General features: G+C 43.9%; 1 protein-coding gene across 4 annotated transcripts in view; it reads right to left on the bottom strand.

Annotated features, from left to right (window-relative positions):
* The window catches only part of EXTL3 (exostosin like glycosyltransferase 3), a 132,027-nt gene that overhangs the window by 45,793 nt on the left and 61,086 nt on the right, over positions 1–25,148 (bottom strand). Inside the window, exon 1 of one of the 4 annotated variants that reach the window (XR_011464259.1) lies at positions 18,454–18,628. The exons of 1 other annotated variant lie outside the window; for it this stretch is intronic. The gene's annotated coding sequence lies outside the window, so the exon portion shown is untranslated. Of the gene's footprint in view, positions 1–18,389; positions 18,629–25,148 lie in introns of those variants that run through there. 2 more of the 4 variants (XM_070371015.1, XM_070371014.1) reach the window with 2 other exon arrangements.

The following is a 25,148-nucleotide window of genomic DNA, read 5'->3' as shown; positions in this document are numbered from 1 at the left end:
CTCCCTTAGGATGGACTGGTTGGATCTCCTTGCACTCCAAGGGACTCTCAAAAGTCTTCTCCAACACCACAGTTCAAAAGCATCAATTCTTCGGCGCTCAGCTTTCTTTATAGTCCAACTCTCACATCCATATATGACCACTGGAAAAACCATAGTTTTGACTAGATGGACCTTTGTTGACAAAGTAATGTCTCTGCTTTTTAATATGCTATCTAGGTTGGTCATAACTTTTCTTCCAAGGAGCAAGCATCTTTTGATTTCATGGCTGCAGTCACCATCTGCAGTGATTTTGGAGCCCCCCAAAATAAAGTCTGTCACTGTTTTCACTGCCTCCCCATCTATTTGCCATGAAGTGATGGGACCAGATGCCATGATCTTAGTTTTCTGAATGTTGAGTTTTAAGCCAACTTTTTCACTCTCCTCTTTCACTTTTATCAAGAGGCTCTTGATAGTTTTTCTTCACTTTCTGCCATAACTGTGGTGTCATCTGCATATCTGAGGTTATTGATATTTCTCCCAGCAATCTTGATTCCAGCTTGTGCTTCTTCCAGTCCAGTGTTTCTCATGATGTACTCTGCATATAAGTTAAATAAGCAGGGTGACAATATACAGCCTTGACATACTCCTTTTCCTATTTGGAACCAGTCTGTTGTTCCATGTCCAGTTCTAACTGTTGCTTCCTGACCTGCATACAGATTTCTTAGGAGGCAGGTCAGGTGGTCTGGTATTCCCATCTCTTTCAGAATTTTCCATGTTTATTGTGATCCACACAGTCAAGGGCTTTGGCATAGTCAATAAAGCAGAAATAGATGCTTTTCTGGAACTTTCTTGCTTTTTCCACGACCCAGCGGATGTTGGCAATTTGATCTCTGGTTCCTCTACCTTTTCTAAAATCAGCTTGAACATCAGGAAGTTCGTGGTTCACATATTGCTGAAGCCTGGCTTGGAGAATTTTAAGCATCACTTTACTAGCATGTGAGATGAGTGCAATTGTGTGGTAGTTTTAGCATCCTTTGGCATTGCCTTTCTTTGGGATTGGAAGGAAAACTGACCTTTTCCAGTCCTGTGGCCACTGCTGAGTTTTCCAAATTTGCTGGCATATTGAGTACAGCACTTTCACAGCATCATCTTTTAGGATTTGAAATAGCTCAACTGGAATTCCATCACCCCCACTAGCTTTGTTCGTAGTGATGCTTCCTAAGGCCCATTTGACTTCGAATTTCAGAATGTCTGGCTTTAGGTAAGTGATCACACCACCATGATTAACCGAGTTGTGAAGTTCTTTTTTGTATAGTTCTGTGTATTCTTGCCACATCTTCTTAATATCTTCTGCTTCTGTTAGATCCAGACCATTTCTGTCCTTTATTGTGCCCATCTTTGCATAAAATGTTCCCCTGGTATCTCTAATTTTCTTGAAGAGATCTCTAGTCTTTCCCATTCTATTGTTTTCCTCTATTTCTTTGCTTTGATCACTGAGGAAGGCTTTCTTATCTCTCCTTGCTATTCTTGGGAACTCTGCATTCAAATGGCTGTATCTTTCCTTTTCTCCTTGCTTTTTGCTTCCCTTCTTTTCACAGCTATTTGTAAGGCCTCCTCAAACAACCATTTTGCCTTTTTGCATTTCTTTTTCTTGGGGATGATCTTGATCACTGCCTCCTATACAATGTCATGAACCTCCGTCCATAGTTCTTCAGGCACTCTATCAGATCTAATCCCTTGAATCTATTTGTCACTTCCACTATATAAGCATAAGGGATTTGATTCAGGTCATACCTGCATGGTCTACTGGTTTTCCCCCCCTTTCTTCAATTTAAGTCTGAATTTGGCAATAAGGAGTTCATGATCTGAGCCACAGTCAGCTCCCGGTCTTGTTTTTGCTGACTGTATAGAGGTTCTCCATCTTTGGCTGCAAAGAATATAATCAATCCCAGCCCCTGGTAATCTCTACTTTACTGTCTCTACGAACTTGCCTTTTCTAAATATTCATAAGGAATACCATACAATATCTGTCTTTATGGAACTCACTTATTTCACTTAGCATGTTTCAATGTTCATCTGTGTTGCAGCACAGAACTTCATCCTTCTTTTTGACTGAATAATATTCCATGGTAGGCACATCCCGCCACTTTGTTTATCCACTGAACTCTCGATGGATATTTGGGCACTGCCTGCCACTTGGTCGGACACTCAGCTCTCAGCTAATATTTGCCTAGCTTAACTTTTTCCATTCTTTTCCCAGCAAACTTTCCATGTCTTTCCTTATATTTAGGTGCCCCTTAGAAACACTTGAGAACAATATTTCATTCTTTTAATAGAACTCTAATTTAACAACCTTTGACTTTAAACTAGTGTTTGATCTACTTACACTTTTGTGATACATTAAGATTTACTAACAGTCTTTTTTGAAGAGGGGTTACTTATCACTTTTGTCTATTTCCCATCTCTTTCCTGACTTTTAGTTGATAAGTTTGTTATGTTTTTTAAACCCTCTACCACGTTACTTTGCCAACAAAGGTCCGTCTAGTCAAGGCTATGGTTTTTCCAGTAGTCATGTACGGCTGTGAGAGTTGGACTATGAAGAAAGCTGAGTGCCGAAGAATTGATGCTTTTGAACTGTGGTGTTGGGAGAAGACTCTTGAGAGTCCCTTGGACTGCAAGGAGATCCAACCAGTCCATTCTGAAGGAGATCAGTCCTGGGTGTTCTTTGGAAGGACTGATGTTGAAGCTGAAACTCCAATACTTTGGCCACCTCATGCGAAGAGTTGACTCATTGGAAAAGACTCTGATGCTGGGAGGGATTGGGGGCAGGAGGAGAAGGGGATGACAGAGGATGAGATGGCTGGATGGCATCACCAATAGATGGACGTGAGTCTGAGTGAACTCCAGGAGTTGTGATGGACAGGGAGGCCTGGCGTGCTGCAATTCATGGGGTCACAAAGAGTCGGACGTGACTGAACTAAACTGAACCAGTCTGGAAGTTATATATTCAATTTATGACATTAATTGAAAGTTTAACATTATCTCTAGTATTCTGTCCCTCTTCTCAATTAATAAAAGATCTTTACCTATGACTGGAGCTTCCCTGGTGGCTCAGAGGTAAAGAATCCATCTGCCAAGCAGGACGCATTGAGTTCGATCTCTAGGTCGGGAAGATCCCCTGGAGAAGGAAATGGCAACCCACTCCAGTATTCTTGCCTGGGAAATTCCATGGACAAGGGAGTCTGACGGGCTATATAGTCCATGGGGTCGCAAAGAGTCGGACACGACTTAGCGACTAAACAACTTTACCTATGATGACCTCTCTTGACTTTTACATCAATACTGACTGATATTTTAGCTCCACCATGTTTCTACCCACTCAACATTAGCCTTACTATCATAAATGCAATTCGTACTTGTTTAGATTCACCCACATAGTTACCAAGCTCCTTACTCAGAGCTCTACTTCTTTCTACATTTCATTCCTTCCCTCTGATTATTTCTTTTTTCCTAAAGTAGTTCCTCCAGTCAGAGTCTGTTGGTGGTGAATTTTATGTGAAACACTTTATTTCACCCTAAATCCTAAATAATGATCCAACTGCATGCACCAGTCTAGAGTAATAATTCCTTTCCACCAACTGAAGAATCCTCTGGATTCTATTACTGTTGCTGAGAAGTGAGATGTCGGTCTAACTATTGTACCTTGTGGATAACCTGACTCTTCATGCTGGCTATATTTAAGATCTCTTCAGCTTTGGAGTTCTTCTATGTCTACATGTGGAATCTGGAGCAGGGGGCAGGAGCGGGAGGTGAGTGGGATGCTCGGCACTCTAACTTTCTGGTTCTTAAGATGCGTGTCTTTCATTATTCTAGAAAATGTTCAATCATTATCTGTTTGTTTGTTTAGTCATTAACTCTTTGTATAGGACCTGTCATTCATTCTCTCCTTTTTGAAGGTATGACATATGTCAGACTTCCTCATTCCATTCTCCATGTCTTTAAACCTTTCCTCTGTATTCTTTTACCCTTTGTGCTACCATCTGGAAATGCCCTCATTATCTACCCAGTTGAAGGGTCAGGAGATGTTTTTAGTAAAGAGCCAGAGAGTAAACATACTAGGCTTTGGGAGCCACATCCAGTTTAAGTAGAATATTTTCATTTGTCTCTTTTTTATATCCTTTAAAAATATAAAAAACCATTCTTACCATCCAAAACAAACCACAACCGAGATTTAGCCCACAGGCCACAGTTGGCCAACTCTTGATCTAACTCATTAATTCTCTCTCTTGTGTCTAAGGGGTTGTTTATCCAAACCACTGGGTTTTGATTTCAATGACTCTTTTACATTTCCAGAAATTCTGTTGGCTTCTTCTTTAAAACCTGCCTTCTTTTTATGATAGCACCTACTCTTTCTCACGTTTTCTGTTCCTGCCCTTCATGTGCTGAGTCTCTTCTGTCTGCTGATTCTATTATCATCAGCTTTGGACTGCTTTTTATGTCGATCTCTCAGTCTGGAGAGTCTCCCAGAAGCCACAAGTAAATGTAAATTTGAACACAAAACTCATATGAAGGGAAAATGGTTCTGAGTTCTCAGTGAATATTCCCTTCCCCAACCAGTTCTGGATCTTGCTAACAGAGACTTTATCTTTTTCTAGTCTACCCATTCCTTTAGTGAATGTTCAACCTTTTGAAGATCCATACTCTCATCTGGTGTCTCAGTCTGACATTCACAGGCACAAGGCTCTTTCTCTTATTTCTGTGGGAACTAAACTGCAAGTTACCAAAACTGGCAAATACCTTAAGAGACTATAGCATCAGACTGTTCATCAGATGCTTTTTAAATCCCCAACCTCTCCTGCCCCCATTCCACTTTTTTAATTTTAATGAGAATTTCTTTCCTGAAAGCAAAATATGCATTGTGTAGCAAGGAGTTTATATTAATCTAGTCTGCTATTTTGCCAAAACCAGAGACCTCCTCCAGTCTTTACTATACACATGAATAAACATGCTTACAAAAATGGGACATATGTTCCTTTCTGTAATCTGATGTTTCCCAAAGACCCACATCATTACATGCTATACCATATGATGGTCAATAACTGAAGACAGAAACATCATAATTTGTTTAACCAATCCTCTTTTGTTAGACATTTGTTTTCAATTTTTCATCATAATCAAAGCTCTAACAACTATTCTTGTAGCTATCTTTGCACACATCCACCGTGGATACACATCCACGGGTATCTCCTCAGGAAAGAAAAAAAAAATTTAACATGGGTCAGTGCAAGAATATCTTATTTTAAAAATTACTGTCGACTAAAAAGATGGCCATTTATCCTCCCACCAACAACACAGAGGGCATCTGTTGCCCAAGAGCTGACCAGTCACAGTGTGACAGAGACGGTTTTTACTCCACCAGTATGGATCTGCTCTCCTCCATTCCCCTCTCTGCCTTACAGTTTGGCTGGAATCGGAAGACTAGTTCCTGCCAGAGGGAACATGAGAAGAAGCAGGGTATCATTTCCCATACAAGGCTCTTAAGAACAGGGATGGATTCTTCTTCCCCCAACTACTTGAGAAAATGAAAGGAAAAAACCCTAAAACTATGGAGTGGCGAGATTAAAAGCAACCCAGCCCTCTGGGTCACCACTGCAGAGAGTCACTTGTATGGGGAAGAGTGAGAAACTTCGGTTATCTCAGGCCACTAAGATTTCTGAGTCTGTTGCTGCAGTTAAGCATTAATTAACCGAACAAATCCAACTGAATGCTATTAAAAAAAAAAAAAGTTTGATAAAATGTCATTCTACAGTTTTGATTTACCCTTTATAACTAGAGGTCAAACAATTTGAGCTCATTAAGTATCTGTGCTTCTCATTTCATTCACTATCGGTTCACCTGCTTTGCCAAATTTTCTACCTCTGAAAGTGTTTTTCTAACCACAACAGTCGGTTGTCTGTATCACTCTCCTGACGAACTTCAACTATTCCTTAGTTTCATCTAAGCAATTTGTTTCTCTCCAGCTGGATGCAGAAACTATTTTTCTCGCCACTTTTGAAACTCCTCTACAAAATACCACATAGTTCTGGGTGCCAGGTCACTGCTCAATAAATAATTATACTAGTTGAAAGTCTTAGTTTACATTTTCATTTTCAAACAAGTTTGAGATTTAGAGCCTATGGAGTCTTGATTCAAGGGAAATGAAACACTGAAAATAAAGAGAGACTTTCACAGCTGGGAGGAGGCTTGCAGGCCATCTGGACTTGCAGCCAGAATCTCTGGTTCAGAACTAAGCTTTGAAATTTTAAGAATATTACATAATTTCCTTCTTACAGTGATACCGAAAATCCCTACGTACCTCCAGGGTTATTGTGGGGATGAAATAAGATTATAGATAGATGGATACTTATGTTAGAAAAGAGGGAACATTTCAGATCAATAACCTAAACTCCTATTTCAAGAACCTACAAGAACAAAATAAAGTAAGCAGAAGGAAAGGAATAATAAAGAGGATAAATCAATGAAATCAAAAACATAAAGACAAAACTCAATAAAACGAAGAGGTTCCTCAACAATTCTGACAAACCTGCTCAAGACTGACAAAGAAGGAAGAGATACAAATCACCAACAATGGGAATGAAACAGGATATCACACAAGTCCTGCAGGCATCAAAAGGCTAACAAAGGAAGACTAGGAACAACTCAACACACCTGAGTTTGACGACTCAGACAAAAGGGACCAATGCCTCGAGAAACACAAACGGCCACACTCACCCAATAGGAAACAGTCCTCCAACTATGAAACAAACTGACTTTGTAATTTTAAAATTACAACAGAAACGTCCCCCAAAAGAAATGTCCAGCCCCGAATGCTTCCACTGGAGAATTTCTACCAAGTGTTTAAAGTACTGGGTTGGCCAAAAAGTTCCTTCAGGTTTTTCCACTGCATCTTATTGGCCAACCCAACATAATGATCTATTACATACACTCTCTTCCAGAGTGGGGGGACACCTCCCAGTCCATCTTACCAGCCCTGATACCCAAACCAAAGAAAGCACCAAAAAAAGAAAATGACAGATACATCTTTCTCATCAATATAAGACAAAAATACTAAATAATAGTGAACAGAATTCAGTAATATATAAAAAGAATTAAATGATTAGTACATCGCTCTTAGGTAGAGAAGTGTTATTTTAACATTGTTGATTTTATCCGGAAGCATGAATATTCATTCTCTCCATTTAGCCACACCTTTATTTCTCCTATCAAACAGTTTTGCCATCCTCATCCCTGCCCCAATGTCTCATATTAAGTTATTGTGTATTCTCCATAATTTACTCATCCATTCTCTGGTCCTCCACCTCAGCAGCTCACCCTCCGGAACCTTTCACCACTCCTTAAGTGCAGTCTGTCCTCGGGGGTTTATCCCTTGTCCTCTTCTCTCTTTCCCTATCTTTATTTACTGGAGTTTGCCAACAGCTTCAATTAGCACCCCCTGACAGGATGACTATGAAAGTTACCTCTCTAATCTTGACCTCCTTCTCCAGTGGTCAGCAACACAGACATCTACCCCTCAATGTTCCAATGGCAGCAAGGGTACATCTCTGAGTATAAGGAGGTTCCGTTAGTGTCTTCTCCCAGTAAGGAGGGAAAAGTTCAAAATATCATGTACAGACATTTATCATTCAGATCATTGCCGATGCCGTAACTTTTTTACTCCTTTCTTAACCAAAATATTTTTGCTGATAAATGGAAATTCTTCATCTGTTAGCCATTCACTGGAAGGCTTGAAACTAGTTACATTCCTGGAAGCTGAAATGGTAAGTAACTCAAGTCAAAGGTCCAGGACATCTGCTGAGGAGTTAGCTGGGGCTTAGAGTTCTCAGTCAGAATTCCACGTGTGCTTGTCTTGTGCTTTCACCTCCTCCCTCCTACACCTTAACATACCTGCCACTCTACCATCACCTCCTCTTTGAGTGCCTTCTCCTCTAACACTCCTTCCGTCTCAGTGGGAACATTACCAGCGATAAGGACCCTGCTTTCAAGAGTCTGTTGATAGTACAACCATCCTACTGACTCGACTTCTCTTCTTTTACAACTAAAATACTCTGATATTGAAACTTCCTATCATGGACCTGGCATATCTCTCTGTTCATTTAGGTCTTCTTTAATGTCTTTCAACAAAGTTGTATAATTTTCTTCATTTAAGAAAAAAAAAAAAACACTAAACTGAGCTAAAGTAAAACATTCAATGAAGAGAGACAAAAAGAAAAAAAGACAGGAGGGAGAGACGCAGGGAGTAAACAGCTGGTTCCACTTGGGCTGCAGTTATGCATATATCTGAAACGCGTGGAGGGAGACTGGGGCCAGAAGCGAGACGCTCTTCCAGATGTCCCCAAATGAAACCTTCAGCTGCCTTTAATCTATTAAATAACTGTGGCGACAGCGAACATCTATTGAATGTCTGTTGTATTCCTTCACAAACGTAATCTTCATGACAATCTTATCAAGTACGTACGTACGACTAGCATTCCCACTATGTACATGAGGAAACCAAAGCACAGAAGTTAGGAAATTTGCCCAGGGGCATCCATACTGAGTAAAACTTGGACTCAAAGCAGAGTTACTCTAAGGCCCACACTCACTAATGTCTTAACCATTTAAGATAAACTGCCTGTGACATTAATTCAGGGAAAAGAGAGCACAGGCACAGCGTGCATACATTATTTTTTAATTACCCAGAAGACTACAGCTCCACTGTACACGGGTAATGACAGTTACAGTTAACACACACGGTAATGCTATTCCAAACCTAAAGTCAACCCTATATTCATACTGATTTCTCTGCTGACAAAACAGGAAAACAACGTGCTCAGAGTGAATGACCTACCTGTGTGCCTGTGCGTGCAGCAATTAGTACACGGGCCCATCAAGCAGGCAGAGCCCTATCACGACCCAGGTGCACACTGCTGCTAGTACTGCCCTGGCCACAGGCCCCTCAAACTAGACAGAGATAGCTCTGCACAAAAGTCATTTCAATAAGGTTGTTGAAAGCAGTATCTCAAAGATTTTTTTAATTCTGTAGCGACACCAAACAACATCATTTCCTGATTTCCTGCTATGCACAGGCATGACAAACAGCCTGTTCCGGGAAGACTACGTAGTTAGTAGTCTGAATTTTACATTTTAAATTCACCCTGAATGCTAAATGAATTAAACTAAAACAAATTTCCTGATACTAGCACTACTGTTAAGATTCTGACTTCTCTCTTCTATTGTTCAAAATAACAAAATGCACTTTCAGGGAAGCTAACTGCTGATAAAGAGTGACTTGTGAAAACTGAATGTAGGCAACTGACAAGTTACAGGAGGGCAATGTGTGCTTTTCACAGGACAACCACCATAGTTTATTTACTGGAGAAATGTGACCTGGGTGTAAAACAGGGGAAATAGAAAGCTGTTGGCAATTAAAAACCAAAATCAGGTGAGAAAAACTGGTTGTGCACTGATACACTTACTGAGTTACAAGTCAGGATTATGACACAACCACAGAGAACCACGGAGATGAGCTGCCTTTATTATAGGGCTTTGAAAAAAGGAAAAACAAGTAAACCCTGGGCTCAAGAGCAGATTTCTAAGTCCAAAGATGTTCCACAAAGGCCCCTAGCAGGCACAAAATAAGCATTCCTTCCATTACTCAACTGTATATAGCGTATTAACACACAAACTAACACTCTTCATTAACCTAGGTCAAATATTGCTGCATTTAGTCAGTAATAAATCTCAACCCAGAAGTCTCAACTCCAGGATAAGTCCTTGATTGGAAAATTATGCCAATTCCTTTAACTGTTTCCCCTCCCACCAGTTTGATAACATCCCACAAATCAAAATCATGTCTGACAAGTCACTTTTTAACTAGGGTAATACAAAATCAAGATGCACAAATCACCTCAGAATGTTTTCACAAGATAAACCCAGGCTCGCCCAACAGTAACTGAATCAGAATTCCCAAGTACGGGGCTCAAGTTCCTGCCATTTGACAAAGCTCCAGGTGACTTTATTGCAGAGAACACACATAAACTTGAAAGTCCTGGTCTAACAAAGAACTGACGACAGTCCTCATTCGGGCTGATGACATCTGAATCCATGTAATTACAGACAACTAAGGAGGCCAACGGAGAAGGCAGTGGCACCCCACTCCAGTACTCTTGCCTGGAAAATCCCATGGATGGAGAGGCCTGGTGGGCTGCAGTCCATGGGGTCGCTAAGAGTTGGACCTGACTGAGCGACTTCACTTTCACTTTTCACTTTCATGCATTGGAGAAGGAAATGGCAACCCACTCCAGTGTTCTTGCCTGGAGAATCCCAGGAAGGGGGAGCCTGGTGGGCTGCCGTCTATGGGGTCGGACAGAGTTGGACACGACTGAAGCAACTTAGCAGCAGCAGCAGCAAGGAGGTCAAAGAGCAATATACATTATTCATGCAGAAAGTCTACAGACTACAGCACAGACTTCTGGAAGACAAGGGCTGGTGGGGGTGGGGGGGGGTCTTCATTTGTTATCACTATAGACCTACCACTTGTTATAACTGTATTTATATTTACAACACCCTCCAGTATACATACTTTACACATACTATCTCATCTCATCCTCACGTCAACCATCTGGGGGATAGGCCTGTTTTTTCTACTTTACTTTGAAGAAAAGTAAGTATGAATCCCAAAGTCAGGTAACCTGTTTAAGGCCATACAACAAGAAGGTAAGGAGCCCAGATACAAACCCAGGTGCCAGACCTGTACCCCACTACCCACGGGTTCATGATTTGTTTACTAAAATACTCATTCTGCCTTCATTCACTTATAATAAGCATGTACGACTTACATAATTAAGGAGAATGCTATTTTGCTGCAGTCACTTTAAAGTGTACCACATTAGATTTTCCCATAATGTGACAATCAGCTTTTTAGAAAAAAATTAAGCTGAATTCCTGCATGACAAACCAAAACCCCAAATAAGTCCCAGATGAATCTGAGAGGTAACTGTAATAAATGAAACTACAAAAAGAACAACAGGAAAACATAAATGAAATTTCACTTCAAGATAAGTTTAGCCACTTGTACTGGAATCCAAGCAAAAATGGAATCCATGGAAGAAAAGTTGAACAAACTTGATGACAAAGGGATCAAAGGCTTCTAATATTTATTTTTTTAAGTTGCAATTCAGTGAAGAGACTGGGGGAGGCATTTACAACACAGCATTACTTTAATAGAAGCAAAGCAATACCGTAATAGCCAAAGGAAATAAACAGGAAGCTACACAAAAAGAAGGGGCCCAAAGGCTTAACATTTTTCAATATTTAATCATCCCAGAAATCAAGGAAATGTATCCTTAAAACAGGACACAGTGACATTTTCCACCTATAAATCAGCAAAGGACAGTAAGATTACAGTATGTGGCACCAACCAGGATCAAGGCAAACATCCCCACACCCCCAGTGCTGGGAGCAGGTACCAACTCTCCTTTCTGGAACACAATTAGGCCTGAAGCAATAGAAGCCCTGAAACCTGCCTTCACTGACTCTTCAATTCCACTTCCAGAAGTTATTTGTAAGAGAGAGTCGTGAATGCGAACCGAGATTTAATTTCAAGAATGCCCACAAAGCGCACCACTTACTATAATAAAGTACAGGCCATCTGTGCGCTCTGCTGGCGGCTACAGTGACGGGCGCACGGATGCTGTCAGTAGGATGTAAACCGAAGCCTCCATCCGTAAGAGCCGTAAGACAGCCACATCTCTGGCTCAGCAACTCCACTGTTTAGGACTGCATTCTACGTGAGCAAAGATGTGTACTGTAAACATGCAGTCACCAAGTAGTCAGCAGAAAAAGCTATAAATTAAATGTCCAAGATTAGGAGGAAGGTTAAACATTACATATGGTAAGTCCATGTCATTAATATGATTACTAATAAGCTTTTCAATCAGTTTCAATCAAACAGGAAAATGTTCACAATATAACTGTGAAAAATACAGATTCCACAGTATGGGAGGAGGAGGTGTAAAAACAGGTTTGTTTGTTTTTTTAATAAGATCTTCAGATGGATTTTGCTGAAGAATCTTTCCAGAACAGTTAACTTGATGTGCAAGTGCCTAGAGCATAAACTAATTTCTCCAAGAGTTTCCATTTCTCAAGAAAATAGGATTTTCACCTTCTGCTATGGAGGCATACAATTCATATCATTAGGGTTCCAGGCCTCCCTAAATAAGACAGAAAACTCATGCAGCAGTTTGCTAAGCGTGACCTAAATCAGCTTTATGACTCGGGCATCCGAATTCAACCTTTATGGCTGAATTCAACTTGAGACTCCAATTTTGTCATCCTTTTATAACTAACCATCTTTAAGAGTCATCAGGACCCCTAACTTCACAATTCCAGTCCTTCTTGACTCAAATGCTTATCTTTTTTTAACCCACAAAGTAAAGGGGTGGACTGCATGCGTGTGCATGCTCAGTCGCTTCAGTCGTGTCCGACTCTCTGTGACCCCATGGACTGTAGCCCACCAGGCTCCTCTGTCCATGAGATTCCGCAGGCAGGAATACTGGAGTGGGCTGCCATGCCCTTCTCCAGGGGATCTTCACGACCCAGGGATGGAGCCCCTGGGTCTGACTGATTAGTCCTTGATTATTAATAAGCTTTTCAATCAGTTTCAATCAAACAGGAAAATGTTCACAATATAACTGTGAAAAATACAGATTCCACAGTATGGGAGGAGGAGGTATAAAGGACTGACAGGCAGGTCCTTTACCACTAGCACCAAAAAAAGGGTCAACTATATGACCTCAAAGATCCTTTCAGATTCTGAGATCCCACTGACTTACAACTGCCTGGCACACAGAAAGCACATACACACTGGTTCCCTGGGGGAGAAATAATACCAACATACAAACTCAGGGTAGCAAGGCCATCCCCAAGACCTCCTTTTGCTTCACCTCCAAAATGTCAAGCATAATGCATTAAGACCTCCCTTAATTTTCCACTGTGTTGATAATAATTTAGGGTCCTCATCAACTATTTTCTCCATTATATGCCACGATGTTGTTTTATATTTACAGCTCCACTTCAGAAACAAAGGAAGTCACACTGGGAAGAGTAAGTCAAGGGTGGAAAAAACCCAGGATACAAAAAAAAAGATTTTATCAGTCTGGAATATCTAAGTACATTTAAAGACAATAAAGGCAGAGTTGAGCACTTGGATCTCAAAACCACAGGGAAATAATTTAGTTTAACAACAGCACGCACACACACAGCTGTGATTTCAGTGACTATTAGTATCATTTCAGTGAGTCTACTCAATGCTGTCATGACCTAAATGGGAAGGAAATCCAGAAAAGAGGAGTGTATGTATACATACAGCTGGTCCACTCTGTTGTGTAACAGAAACTAACTCAACAGTGTAAAGCAACTATACTCCCAAGAAAAAAATTATATATATACTAATATATAAGACTGATTAGGGAAAAAAATTATCACCTATTTTTTTCTTTTTGGTCTTTTTTTTAAACAAAGTATGGTGTCAGAAACAAAAGAGTAAGCGTTCCCCCCTACCCTGTACTCTGTTAGATGACACTGTATACTGAAAACTGTATGCTGCGCTGAGCACCACACTTTAAGAGGGACATTAACAAAGTGAGTGCAGGCCAGAGGGCTAAGAAATAGGTCAGGGGATTTGAAACTGTCAAATAAGAAACATCTGAAGGGAATGAAGATCAATAGTCTGTGGACTAGAAGACCCAGGAAACAGGACAGTAATCTCAAGGACCACAGAGGCCTTGAGAGTGAAGTTAATACAAGAGTGAAGCTGGCAGGCAGAGACTTTAGCAAAATTGTCAGGATATTTGGCATCTAAAGGAGACTGCATGCTAACTCGCTTCAGTCACGTCCAACCCTTTGGGACTCTCTGGACCGCAGCCCACCAGGCTCCTCTGTCCATGGGATTCTCCAGGCAACAATAGTGGAGTGGGTTGCCATACCCTCCCTCCGGGGGATCTTTCCATCCCAGGGATTGAACATGCATCTCTTACATCTCCTGCATTGGCAGGTGGGTTCTTTACCACTAGCACCACGTAAGCAGACCCTAAAGGAGATTACTATCATCAGAAATGTGAACTCTTACAACACTGAAGCTTCTTTTTCTCAAGAAAACCAGAAATAGAGATTTTCATGTAAAATCTCCCCATTCTAAGAACTGGCACCCAATGTAAGACTTGGTGTAAGATGGGCAGCCCAATCGTACGCACAGGCCTCTTCTGATCCATACACACCAATCTGCAACTCATGTCTGGGAAACATGACGGCTATCTTCCAGCATCTGAAGAACTGCCAGAGGGAAAAGGAATAGAGTTGCTCCACACAGCCCCGAAAGGTGACACTCCCAGAGAGGCCAACTGCAGCTCAGTAAGGACAAGCGTCCTAAAAACTAGTCTGCGAATTAGAATGGGCGGCCCAGGGGGGTTCGCATCACTGTAAGTATTCAAAAAGACACAGGTCAGTAATTCTGCCTTCTAGTACATCTTCTGACCAAATAACTAAAAGCCCACCCCCCACCCCCCAAAGCCTCAGCTTTCTTTCCTACCTTCCTTCCCCTTCACAAAAAGGAATACTGGATCTTCCCTAGTGGCTCAGAGAATCCGCCTGCCAATGCAGGAGTCACAGGTTTAATCCCTGGTCCAGGAAAATCCCACATGTTGCAGAGCAGTTGAGCCCGGGCTCTAGAGCCCATGCTCTGCCACAAGAGAAGCCTCCGCAACGAGAAGCGCGCACACTGCAACACAGAGTAGCCCCCACTCCCTGTAACTAGAGAAAAGCCTGTGCAGCAACGAAGACCCAGCACAGGCAAAAAAATATTTTTTTTAAAAAAATGGAATATTCTAACACTTAGCCTCCTATCTCTCAGTTACTATAAAGATCAAAATCTATGTGAGAAACAATATATGAAGACATGATCGACAAGGACTATAGTAATTTAAGACATTACTGTAACCTACCATCACCATGTATTTATGTATGTCGAACCTCTCCTACTATACAGACAAAGGGCATATTCCAAATCCAATTCATTATTTTTTTATTCCTCACTCAGTAGCAAATCTTTGTCGAAAAAACATTTTAAAAAGAGGTTGGAGGAAGAGGGTTAAAATGATCACAAATATAAGAGAATAAGAAAACAAACAGTCAACAAAGCAAACATCCAGGAGGTTAATCATTAATATCACTCACTGGTCAGTCTAAAAGGTACTGGGCCCCGTCAAACAGAGGAATATACAAAAGCAATAACGTGTGTGTGAAGGGGTGATGCTCACAGGCAGGCACTGGCAAACCACAGCCAGGTGTCTGTTCTGCAGATAGAGGTACACTGGAAGAGAGTCCTGATCACTCACTCATGGACTGCACGTATGTACTGCTGCAGGCACACGCTGCATATACGTCCTATATGTCTGTTTCACTCTACAATGGCAAAGCTGAACACTTGTAAAGCCTAAACTCTCTATTTGGCCATTTACAGAAAAAGTTTGCCTACTTTTCAGTAAAAGTACTCCGGGGTTACAAACCACAAAGGTGGCTGGATGCTGAGACATAGTTCATCTTCCCACAGCTCCATCCCTTATTTTATGGGTCATCTGGGGGGCATGTGAGCAAAATCCTAGACTGAAGATTACAGCCTAAGTGCAGAGGAGGTAAATGTCACCAGGTGAGGTCTTCATATTCCTCTGATACACCCAGGATTATAAAAAGTTTAATACCGCTTCTCTTCATCTAGTAATATCACCAAAGAGATCTGAAGAACTCCAAGTGTACAAGGAGTGTGGGACCAGTTCAGGCACGAAAAGATCACGCTTACTGGAGAGTCTACCCGTTCCCCCTGAGTTCTCGAACTCCATCTGCCTGAGCGCCCCTATTTTCAAGGAACCTACAAATACATGAAATATCCTTTCTTCTTAGTTACCCTATCATTACAGGTTTTCGAAAGAAATAGCTAAGAAAATTAAGGGGAAAGAAAAACAGGGTGGAGATAAATATGTTAACAGAAGTTTTCTGAGCTAAACTTAATATCCAGCAGAAATTAGTGCACGGGTTTACGGCTTTATGAAAGGTTTATATTCCTTGCCTCACTCTGAAGTAATTATATGCAAAGACATTCACGTCTCTACCAACAGATGATCCAAAGGAACCTTCATTTTTCTCCTGATAACCTGAATCTCCTCCTGCTTTAGGCAGTATTTCCAACCCTCCCTCCAGGGGACCACTGTGAGGTCCCAGATGTGATTTACGCAAGAAGATTCTTAAGTATTTCTCCCTCCAGTTTAGGTAGCTTCATTTTTGAAGGCTGGGCTTCCCATGTTGTTTTGGTTTTTTTTAAATCTATGCCTTGTGGGCATGCAGAGGGCATGACCCCTGGTTTGCTCAGCCAGTGTCCTGCGCTCTGGTTCAGTTATTCTAACTGTACTGAGCGGCTGGGATGGTAACCTGGGAGATCCTGATAGTCTTTCCAGTTAGTGCCTCAGTTAGGGACCCTCCTACTCAGCACAGCTTACTGAGCCTGGGCCCCACTCCTGCACCACCCTTCAGTGATTTCACTCAACAGCTAGCCTAAAGCTCTGAGGAAAAGGGCAGCTTCTTATCTAATCCCCACAACATTCTTCCCATGGCTTCAAGCCATCCATTCAACCTCCTCCTTCTCAGGCTTAACTCTACCCCTGACTCATTTCTCTCTATCCTGTTTGCAGGAAGCCTTTTCTCTTCACAGGTTAAAGCTCTGAAGCCTAATGACAAAAAGATTCCAACTACATGCAGAACATTAAATGCCAGAGTTTTCTCCCCTTTGATAGAGGGAGAGGTGGGAACTTGAAGACTCAAACTGGTCAATCATTTATCTAGTAGATATGTCCCCCAGAGCAGCGGCTACACCTTCAAGTATTAAATAAAATATGTTTTCAGTGTTCTGAAGATCTACAATTCTAACCCTCTTCCAGAAAGCACTCAGACTAGGTTCCCTCATACTTCTGATTACTTCTGACTCCTCAGGCTCCCCACAGGAAATTCCCACAGGAGACGGTATTTTTAATGAACCAAGGAAGAATTTAAGAAGATGGGTCTTGTTTCTTTTAAAGTCCCCCTGCTAAAATTTGCTGAGAACGCTGAGCTCCACTCAAAAGACTATCAGGATCTCCCAGGTTACCATCCCAGCCACTCAGTACAGTTAGAATAACTGAACCAGAGCGCAAGACATTGGCTGGGCGAAACCGGGGGAAATGCAGTCTGTGTGACCACAAAGCACAGATTAAAAACAACAACAACAACAACAACAAAACACTTAGGAAGCCCAGCCTTCAAAAAATGAAGCTACCTAAACTGGAGGGTGAACTACTCGAGACTTCTTAAGTAAATCACATATGGGAAAAAAGGACAAGTGTCTGCTCCTCCTCCGAAGGAGTGGAACTTGGGGCTTGATGAAGCCCTTTCGAATTTTTGAAAAGAAAAGAGGGGATAAGAATCCACCAAAGTCAAGTCTTTTGAGAACCACGATTAACAATGGCTCAAGAGGTCGAGAAGAGAAACAGCCTCTCTGCAGTCTGGCAGCCCTGCCGGGTTTCCGAAGGGCTTCGGATTCACACTGCACCGTGCCGCGCGCTGGGATAACTCGGCTAAGATTTCAGTCGTGTAGACGCGCTCTCCGCAGCCCCTCTCCCGCCTGAGCAGCGCTAGGCCCATCACTATAGAGCCTGGGTACCAGAGCCCCAGATGCACAAAAGAGCAGCACCTGGACCCTTCCTTGGGCAGGAAGTGGCTATTCTGATTGCGGGCTCCTCGTGAAAGGAGGTGAGCCGGGTGAAAAGAGGCCAAGGAAGAGCAGCTGCAGGCGGCCGTGTCTGAATGCAGCGGAAAGCAGATGTGGAAGTGTGTGCGCGCTCAGAAGGGGAGGGGGGGAGGTCCGGATGCCCCTTCGTGGACCGGAGATGCTCTACAGAAGCCGCTGGACAAACACAGGGGGGCAAAGGATGGGGGAGGACTTTCGCGTGCAGAAGTGGCTGCATGGCTGAGGCTGAGCCTTTAGAAAAAGGGGTGGAGGTGGGTGCGAGGTAACCGGGGCTCTAGGGGGCGTGTGGGGGTGGGGAGGTCGCGTTTAGAGCTCCCTGTACCCCCAGGGTGGGGCCCGTTACCGGTTACCCTCCTCGCTGGTGGCTAAGGCCCCGGAGGTCCTTTCCCGGGCCCCCGAGACGTTTCGGAAGGCCTACTCCGAGGCTGCACGCCCCCGCCACGCAGGGCAGCAGCCTCCCCCCCGGCTCCCGCGACCCCAGAGCAGCCAGACCCGGTCCAGCCCGGTGCCCGGCTCTCGCGGCCGGCCCCGGGGTCCCTACCACGAGCCTCTTCCGGGCCGCCGCCCCGGCTGCTCGGGGCTCCCGCCGCCGCCAGGAGTCCTACCGGCTTCCAGTTCAGCGGCGAGCCGCTGCCGCCTGCGCGAGACTCGGGTTCCCAAAAGCCGCACTCTCCGCCTGCAGCCCGCCTTCCAGGCCGCGCCGGATCCTCCGCTCCCCCTGCTGGCGAGCAGCCATTTCCGACCTGTGCCGGCGGAACTTGCCGAAGTGCGCAGCGCCGGAAATGGCCGAACCCCAGCGCTCTCGAGCCTGGGGTCCGGGGGGTGGAGGGGCGGGGGCAGAAGGGGCGGGGCGAGGGCTTCCGCGGCTCCGCAGACGGCGTCCGAAAAGCCTCGGAGGCCTCGGACCCCTCAGCCGGGCTCGCCAGGGTCCGCGAGCAGCGGCGCCGGGGATTGTGGGAGCCGCCCGTGGGGAAGAAGCGCGGGCCTGCCTCTCTCGGCCGTCAGACCCGCCTTCTACCAGTGCCCCAACTCTCCGAAAAACCTCTCCAGGGGGTATAGAGCGAAAGCTCTCCGCCGATCCTGGAACGCGTTCCGACTCCAGAGCCTCAGCCATTGAACTTCAGGTCTAAAACTAAAGCCGTCCCCACAGAAAAGGCCTTCTTCAATGAGCTGACGGTCTCCAAAAGGTCTGGAGTTGGGAAACACTGAATATTTAACAGCAAAGAAAAGGCCGGACAGCAAGAATGCCTAGGGGAAAAATCCCGGGGCTTTGCAGAAACAATGGCTTAGTCCAGTCGTGTTGGCGTGATCAGCCACAACCGGGAGGAAAAGGCGAAGCCGTTTGAAATACTTAAGAGCCAACCTCTCGGAATGGAAAAGTGCACACATCGTACAACTCTTAAGAGACTTGTCAACCTTCACACTTGCAAAGTCAAGACAAGACTTTTCGGAGAAAAATGGTGGGAGTGGGCGAAGGACGCTGGATGTGGAAGACAGAGTGGCTGGAGGTTCACAACATTGTACAGGAGGCGGTGACCAAAACTATCCCCAAGAAAAAGAAGGAACTCCACCAATCCTGAAAGATAGACCTGATCATTATTGGTCACTCAAGAATGAGTTTAAGTCATTATTTAAAATCTATAACTGCAATATGAGCTAAGATCAAATTTGCTTCAACTTTTTAAAAACATGTTTCTAATTTCCAAAAGGCGGGGCTTCTAGTCCAGGGAACCGGAAACACACCGAAGAAGCTGCTGGCTGGGATCCGGCTGCTTGGGTGGTCTGTATCTTAGAGGAGCTCAACCCCCTGAGACCACTCACAGCAGCCCTGTTTCATCACACACCCTTCCTGGGGGAGCCCAGAGGCCGGACAAAACCCTGAAGATTGATGTTTCCCATAGGGGACCGTTTGGGCCAAGGATTCCATACGCAAAACAAAACTTAAAAACCTAGCAACCTGTTTTCCAGAGAGCACACTTCCTCTCTCCATACCCATCAGCCCCTCCTTTTTCTGATCCCCCTTTTCTTCTCTCTTTCCCGACATCTCCTTCCTCATCCCTCACCACACACTTCTCTCTTCTTTTCCCTTTATTACAAAGAACAAACTCAAACCTTCAAAGTCTCACCACCATCATATATGTGCAAAAACAACCCCTTTCTAGCTTTTGCCAGTTTTGTTCAAGAAGGCTGCAGGCAAGGAAGCAAACATCAAAATGCTTTAAAAGTCAAAAGCACGGCAAGAAATAAAAATAGGGAAAACTGTTGCCCAAATATGAGTAGCCTAAAGTTGTCCTTTTATTTTTTAACAGTTCATCTTGACTCTCCTCCAGAGGTCTGTGACAGCAGGCTGAAGCCTGGCAGTGTGGTAGGAGGCGCAACAGAAGCCCGGGCCAGGTCCTCAGGTGCTGGTTCATCACCAGGTGCTGGTTCGTGTGCCCGTGGACAAGCGAGGACCTGCAGGTAGCTTCTTCCCGGAGGACTCAGCCCAGACAACTTCTCCACCTAAGTGACTTAACACATTGCTGCCCCAAATGTCGACTTCCTTGATTCCAACAACAGTTCAAGATTTAGGCAGAAAAAGGATACGCAACCAAAATGTGGTGAAGTCTCTACATCCCCGGAGCCCCAGGTGCTCCCGAGCATCCGCCTCCTGTGGATTTCACGTCTCTCCTCTTCCACTACTTCTTCCTTTCACACAGTTCATCTCACTAACCAGTTATGACTTGGGCTTTTTTGGGGCGGCGGGGAGGGGCACTATAGGGCATATGGAAATTCCCTAATTAGGGATCCAACCCATGCTCCCTACAAAGGAAGCTCAGAATCTTAACCACAGGAACACCAAGGAAGTCCCTGGGCTCCTTTCTTTTCCTCCCCACTGTCTCTTCTGAGCATCATGTCCACCTTGAAGCAGATCCCTCACTGCATCATCCCAGTCTGTTTTCCAACTGCACTCGAGACATCACCATACCATCACCATCCTGTGAATACCTATTTCATGAATACTTAATTGCCAGGCAATATGCTTAACCCTTTGTAAGCACTGTCTCATTTCAATCCTTGCAGGGTGAAATCAGCTTACTGATAGGGAACTGACATGTAAAGAGGCTAAATCATGCCTCCCCTGGTGGTTCAGTGGCTAGGATTTTGCCAATGCAGGGGGTGTGGGTTCGATCCTTGGTCAGAGAGCTAAGATCCCACATGCCTCTCAGCCAAAAAACCAAAATATAAAACAGAAGTAACAAATTCAAGACTTTAAAAATGGTCCACAATAAAAAAAATCTTTAAAAAGAAAAGAGGCTAAATAAAGAAGGTGCCCAAGATCATAGAGTGAGGCACCAAGTGATCACAGATGCGACTCCCAACTCTCCCCAGCTCCAGAGTCAACATTCTGGACCAGAACAATCTGGCTGTCTCGCCAGGCCCTTAAACTTTATGCCTCCCACACTGAACTCATCTTTATCCCTTCCCTGTGTACTCTCCTCAAATCCCCTTATTTATTGGTTCCCAAAGACTCGGACATGACTAAAGCAACTTAGCACGCACACATGCACTCATTCTTACCTAAAATAGAAATTCAAAACCTGGCATCTTTTTTTTTTTTTTTTTGGCTACACCTTGGGGCTTGCAGGATCTTAGTTTCCCGACCAGGGATTGAACCTGGCTCACATCAGAGAAGGCAGTGGCACCCCACTCCAGTACTCTTGCCTGGAAAATCCCATGGATGGAGAGGCCTGGTGGGCTGCAGTCCATGGGGTCGCTAAGAGTTGGACCTGACTGAGCGACTTCACTTTCACTTTTCACTTTCATGCATTGGAGAAGGAAATGGCAACCCACTCCAGTGTTCTTGCCTGGAGAATCCCAGGGACGGGGGAGCTGATGGGCTGCCGTCTATGGGGTCGCACAGAGTCGGACACAACTGAAGTGACTTAGCAGCAGTAGCAGCACATCAGTAAAAGCACAATGTCCTAACCACTGGACCAGCAGGGAACTCCCCTGGCATCATCTTCAACGTCTCTCTTTACCTGCATGTGAAATCCATTTTCAAGGCTTAAAGCCTTGATCTGCAAGAGGTCTACCATCTCTCAGATCAGATCAGATCAGTCGCTCAGTCCTGTCTGACTCTTTGCAACCCCATGAATCGCAGCACGCCAGGCCTCCCGTCCCATCACCAACTCCCCGAGTTCACTGAGACTCACATCCATCGAGTCAGTGATGCCATCCAGCCATCTCATCCTCTGTCGTCCCCTTCTCCTCCTGCCCCCAATCCCTCCCAGCATCAGAGTCTTTTCCAATGAGTCAAGTCTTCGCATGAGGTGGCCAAAGTACTGGAGTTTCAGCTTCAGCATCATTCCTTCCAAAGAAATCCCAGGGCTGATCTCCTTCAGAATGGACTGGTTGGATCTCCCTGCAGTCCAAGGGACTCTCAAGAGTCTTCTCCAACACCACAGTTCAAAAGCATCAATTCTTCGGCACTCAGCCTTCTTCACAGTCCAACTCTCACATCCATACATGACCACAGGAAAAACCATAGCCTTGACTAGACGAACCTTTGTTGGCAAAGTAATGTCTCTGCTTTTGAATATGCTATCTAGGCTGGTCATAACTTTCCTTCCAAGGAGTAAGCGTCTTTTAATTTCATGGCTGCAGTCACCATCTGTAGTGATTTTGGAGCCCAGAACAATAAAGTCTGACACTGTTTCCACTGTTTCCCCATCTATTTCCCATGAAGTGGTGGGACCGGATGCCATGATCTTCGTTTTCTGAATGTTGAGCTTTAAGCCAACTTTTTCACTCTCCACTTTCACTTTCATCAAGAGGCTTTTGAGTTCCTCTTCACTTTCTGTCATAAGGGTGGTGTCATCTGCATACCTGAGGTTATTGATATTTCTCCCAGCAATCTTGATTCCAGTTTGTGTTTCTTCCAGTCCAGCCTTTCTCATGATGTACTCTGCATATAAGTTAAATAAACAGGGTGACAATATACAGCCTTGACGAACTCCTTTTCCTATTTGGAACCAGTCTGCCATCTCTACTCACACCTAATTCCCAGGCTCAAGTCCTCACGAGTCTTCTCCTGGACTACTGCCTTAACCATTTCAATTTCTGACTTAGGAAATACAATTACATTCACAGGATCTCCCTCGAGCAAGAAAGCCAAGGCAACAGGACACACAATGAAGCTCGTCTTCACCGATCTCTCCATACTGTATACCTATTACAGTATATTTTTGCACTTTGGAACTTGATCAAAATAGTTTTGCATTGCTATTTAACAGTCATATATGTAGATCTTTTTATCTGTTTCAAGGAGTCAGAGAACAGAATTGAGTGTGCCTTTGGTACCAACCAGCAGGAGCCTATGAGTCTGCTTTCCAGAGCATGGTCACAGGGACTTAGTAGTGCCCACTCTCTTTGGTTCCAGCTTTTAAATTCCAGAAGAGACATGACTGGCCTCACTTGAGTCCCATGTCCACCCCTCGATCAATCAACCTTGGCTAAGCAGCAGGTCAGCCTTGTCTAAATATAGTACATGGAGCTTCTCCTATAAATAGGACTTGTTCCCAGAAAAGAAGGAGGCATATACCATTCATTCATTTGTTCATTCTTTCATTCTATCAATAAATACCTATGTTATGTGGTAGCTGGATGGGAGAAGAGTTTGGGGAGAAAGGATATATGTATATACATGGCTGAGTCACTCTGCTGCACACCTGAAACTATCACAACATTGTTAATCAGCTATACTCCAGTATAAAACAAAAAAGGTTTTTTAAAAAATCAGAAAATAAACAGCTGAGCACTTATTAAAGTGTATGCAAAGTTCTTTCATATATGCAAAATATCTAAAACATGATCCTGCCCTCATACCATGAAAGTCACAGCTTAAAAAGATGAGTAATCACCAGAGAGAAAGCATAACAATATTCATCTGTAAGAGATCATCAATCCAGTTACATGTAATGGACGATAATTCACCACACCCTGTATAAGCCTCTGGTGGTAAAAATGATCAGTGCTAGCATGTACATGTTCAACAAAGCCAGGGCTGCACCACTAGAAATAAACTACGGAGATATGCAGTGACAGACTAAACAGCAGATTCACACCGTGGAATACAGCAATGAGCATGAATGCTTTGCAAACACACACAACAATATTGATGAACGTCTCAATGTTAAGCAAGAGAAACTGGACACGAAAATATACAGGCTATGATCCCATTTATAGAAAGTATAAAAAACAGGCAAAACTAATCTACTCTGAAGGAGTAGCGACTGGAGGGGAGCAAAAAAAGGGCTCTGTGGGTGCTTGTTCTATCTCTTGAGCTGGGTGTGGTTCCACAGGTATGTTCAGTTTATCCAAATCCATCAAGTTGTATGATTATTATATGTGTCCTTTTCTATGTGGATATTATCCTTTGCTTTTGAATGTTTTTAAAAAAATAAGTAATGATCAAGGCAAGAAGCTTTAGTCACCCTTGAACATTGTCACTATGATTATGCTAGAGATGACAATCATTGCTGGGCTGGGCCCACCCCCACCACCTTCTCAGAGACACTAAACCCTGTCCATCCGTCAATCTTCAGAAGAGCCACCTCCCCTCCAGCCCCAGCTGACTGGACCTGGAAACTTGACCCCATGAAGCTGAATCAGGTGATGAAGTACTTCATTCAATAAACTGCACAGATTTGGGGCAAAGAATTTCTGGACATATGCACGGTGATAAACCAAGAAAACTGGTCTGCAGAAAAAAGAGCCAACACAATGCAAGGAAGCAAAACAAACCTGTGGGAGATGCAGTGAGATGCCCCAGAGGCTGCTTACGCACCAGCTCTGGTACGCATGCGCCCCACCTGTCACTGGGTGTCCCTCAGATTGCTCGTGTAGCCTTGCTGCTTAGTCGCTCAGTCATGTCCGACCCTTTTGGACCCCATGGACTGCGGCCCGCCAGGTTTCTCTGTCCATGAGATTTCCCAGGCAAGAATACTGGAGTGGGTTGCCATTTCTGTCTCCAGGGGATCTTCCCAACCCAGGGATCGAATCCACATCTTCTGCTTTGAATTCTTTACCACTGATCCACCTGCGAAGTCCCATGTAGCCCTATGACTTCAAAAAAGGAAATCTTACTTATTTAAACTAGTTTAAATAGGTTTCTGTTTGTGGCATGTATTATCTCATTTAGTTCCTGTAACAACCCTACACAGTGCCATTATGATTCCCATTCTCAGATGAGCTAACTGAAGCCCTTGTCCAAATCACACAGCCGTGGTGTTGGCAGGATTTGGATCCAAGCAGTCTA

Source organism: Bos mutus, chromosome 5 (genome assembly GCF_027580195.1).
Source record: "Bos mutus isolate GX-2022 chromosome 5, NWIPB_WYAK_1.1, whole genome shotgun sequence".
Lineage (NCBI taxonomy): Eukaryota > Metazoa > Chordata > Mammalia > Artiodactyla > Bovidae > Bos > Bos mutus.
The sequence above is the reverse complement of the archived record's forward strand: the minus strand, read 5'-3'. Positions and strand labels throughout refer to the sequence as shown.